The sequence below is a fragment of the Ambystoma mexicanum genome, chromosome 3p (assembly GCF_040938575.1).
Source record: "Ambystoma mexicanum isolate Mex_15411 chromosome 3p, UKY_AmexF1_1, whole genome shotgun sequence".
Lineage (NCBI taxonomy): Eukaryota > Metazoa > Chordata > Amphibia > Caudata > Ambystomatidae > Ambystoma > Ambystoma mexicanum.
In genome coordinates, this window is record NC_090925.1 from 985373557 (window position 1) to 985376708 (window position 3152).

Below are 3152 nucleotides of genomic sequence, written 5' to 3' on the forward strand. Positions count from 1 at the left end.
ACACTTAGTAAACTTAGAACACTATTTTATCCCTCAAGATATATTTAGAGCTTTTCTTTTGTATACTTGAATAATTCATTGGGATTGTGTCTTTACGACTAAGGGTTGGAAAAGCAGTTTTGGTATATATGAATGATTAACTGTGATCAAGCTGAGATATGTTTTTGCAGATAAGTGGAATCATAAGAGGAATTGTGTAACACTTGAGTCTTACCGAGATTAGTATCTACCGACTTTGATATTACTGGTTACATTAACTAGATATGCTATGTACAATAATTACCGATAGTCCATTGATCCTTTCTTTGGTATACAGAAACTGCTATTCTGTACGCGGAGCATGAACTAGACGCCACAACATTAATCAACACATTTTGTACTTTCCAACTTCTACATAGGTAAGATTTTCAATCATTTCTATCGACTCATAACACAGTTGTACTGATAGCTCCCTACATTAAGCATTTTCTCATTGTACAGGATGTTAGGCGACAGATAAGAATGTTTGAAACACGTTCCTCATTCACTCAATATATTCCAGGTCAGTCATGTTCGTAGTGTTATCCCTCAAGAGACTACGTTACACTCTTGTACAGCCCGTGTCTTTTAATACATGTTTTTTACATTCTATTTTTCTTTTTTTCTATGTCGCTGCTGGTCTGATGACACGTATGTATCGATTGTATCTGTTTCTTTGACTATTCACTATTTGAAGATTTGAATGTTTTCATGGCTTGAATCACCTCATGGGATTTGGAATTGTGCATATGAATCCTTGTGAACATTACATAACGTTTGCTATTACTAACAACATCACAACATGTTTAATATGGAACTATAACGATGATTGTGATGCGTTACATTGCCTTCCTTTTAATGGTTGTATATTTGGGTATCTTGTACTTTGATGTGCCTTTACTATGATTGTAACAACTTGTGATTTATTTTGATAATGACCTTACCAGGCCCTGATGAAGGACCTTGCTGTCCGAAATGCATTCGCCTAAGTGAATGCCTCTGCTGGCCAAATTTAAATATATAAATATATGAAGAATAAACGATCCACCTTGAGTGAATATACTTAACTCGATGGAGCATTATTGAACTGCTTGAAATCAAGAAAGCCTTTTATGGTGATTGGGAGTGCAGCCCACACCGCTGGCTCATAGCCAAGGTCCTTCTTTTACATGTTTTCAAGTGCCCTTGCACTGAGGCACTTTCACACTGGGTTTGCACCCCACGCAGAGACATACATTTGACCTAAAAATTAACATATTTGATTTTTGAAAATAGTGCAGTGCACACTCACCTCCCCCCCCACAACCCCCTCTCATGTTGCCTGCCATTCTCACTACTCATGATCGCTTGGGGGGGTCATAAAATGTTCACCACTCACAGCATGGTCACACCAATGCACTTTGACTAGTATCCTAGAAGCAGATTCACTTCAAACTTGTTGGAAAGGTAATGCAAATAGGGGTACATGCAGCACATGGTAATTGGTGTAGATGCCTGTGACTCACAAACATGCAATGACAGCAAGAAAAGACAATGTGGAACGCGCACATAGTATGTCCACAAAGACAATGACAAGCAGATAAGTCAATGCTACTCAACACAGATCACATGATCCGTTTCATGGTCCTTTTGTGTGAGTCAGCAACTGCACAACACATAGCGATAATGGTCCTTTTGTGTGAGTCAGCAACTGCACAACACATAGCGAAGGTCCTTTGCCTGTCCAATATCCAAAAAACAAACCATGCCATGGATCAATGTATGTGTTATCCTGACACATGCAGAAGGAAGTGTAGCTAATTCAGTCATAGCTCACATGACCAAAGTGCAACATGTCCCCATTTGTGGATACACCTCTGGACCTGTGAGTCACAGGGTCCAGCAGTCACCGGCATATTCACTTGTTGGCCGATGGATATTTCACAACAAGGAAACTGAAAGGTTGCCATCCAGCCCAATGGGTAAGATTCACTTCCACATGTATGAAATGAAGCTGATGATAATTTCTCTCGTGTGTATGCGTGTGTGTGTGTGTGTGTGTTTAACTCTATCAGTGTCTGTTTGTGAGAGAAGTTCCTGTTCCATGGAGGTATGACTAGTTTACAGTGGTTGCAAAATACTTGCAGCTTTAAATGCAAATGTGTAAACTGCAGAAATTATACATTTGGCAAAGCAGCAGTTCTGCCCTACGAACTTTCTGCCAAATGTAGGTGGAATTCCATCACAGATGCAGATTGCACGCGCTGTCTTTCAAGACAATGTAAAAGGAAGTTATTGTCGGTCCACTGACCACTACTGCTGTTTTCTAGACAATGCAGGCAGCAGTGAGAAGGAGGTTGCCAGGGGGAACTCAGACCCACTCCAGCAACCCCAGTTAAGGCTAAGAGAACCAGGGACACACATGCAAGTGAGGGGAAGGGGACCATCTCATCCACCACCATGAACAAGCAGGAGAGAGCACCAGCAAAGACCTCCCATCTATGTCCACCACCACTGCTTCTCTGGTGCCCTCTGTAGAGCAGTGCATGTTGGCTGCTCCTGGCCAAGACTCACATGGGCATCCTGATCATGAAGACCTGCAGAAGAGTGAGCTTTAGAGCCCTGTTGGTAACACGCATGCAGTGGATGGGATGCAGAATAACTACAACACCAAATAATCAAACCAACTCAGGAAGATGGCAAAGTGTTTCTGTTTTAATATCAATTATCTAAAACAGGGAGTTACAACTGACATCAACAGACGTCACACAAGCTCTCTCGTATATTTCATTTAAAAAATCACATTTATATAGCAAAAATTCATCACACGTGACATCACACTACGTGGCAACTACGAGAAACCTACGACAAATTGTGATCGGTTCAAAGGGAATACCTAAGTATACTTTCTATAAGGGGTTGGGTTGCGATTGGGTCTCTACTGTCAGGTGGACATATTGTGCCTACCTCTAGTGCAAGTCATCTTCAACTTTATTAAGTACACAGTATATCATTGGCTCTCAAACTATAAGGCCCTTCATTATATGGCCCTCTACAATTGGTTGGCACGCTTGTGCCAGTCTGAAACATTCAGCTCACTAGCAGCACATAAATTCATACCCCAGGTGCCAGAAGGTGGACTTGACTGTACCTCC

General features: G+C 41.3%; 1 long non-coding RNA gene across 1 annotated transcript; it reads left to right on the forward strand.

The window, feature by feature from the left end:
• Nucleotides 1–314: 314 nt before the first annotated feature.
• Nucleotides 315–1020, forward strand: LOC138579658 (uncharacterized). Its single transcript, XR_011304118.1, has 3 exons — nucleotides 315–398; nucleotides 481–541; nucleotides 716–1020. It is a non-coding gene; the product is annotated as an uncharacterized lncRNA (long non-coding RNA).
• The last annotated feature ends 2132 nt before the right edge of the window (nucleotides 1021–3152 follow it).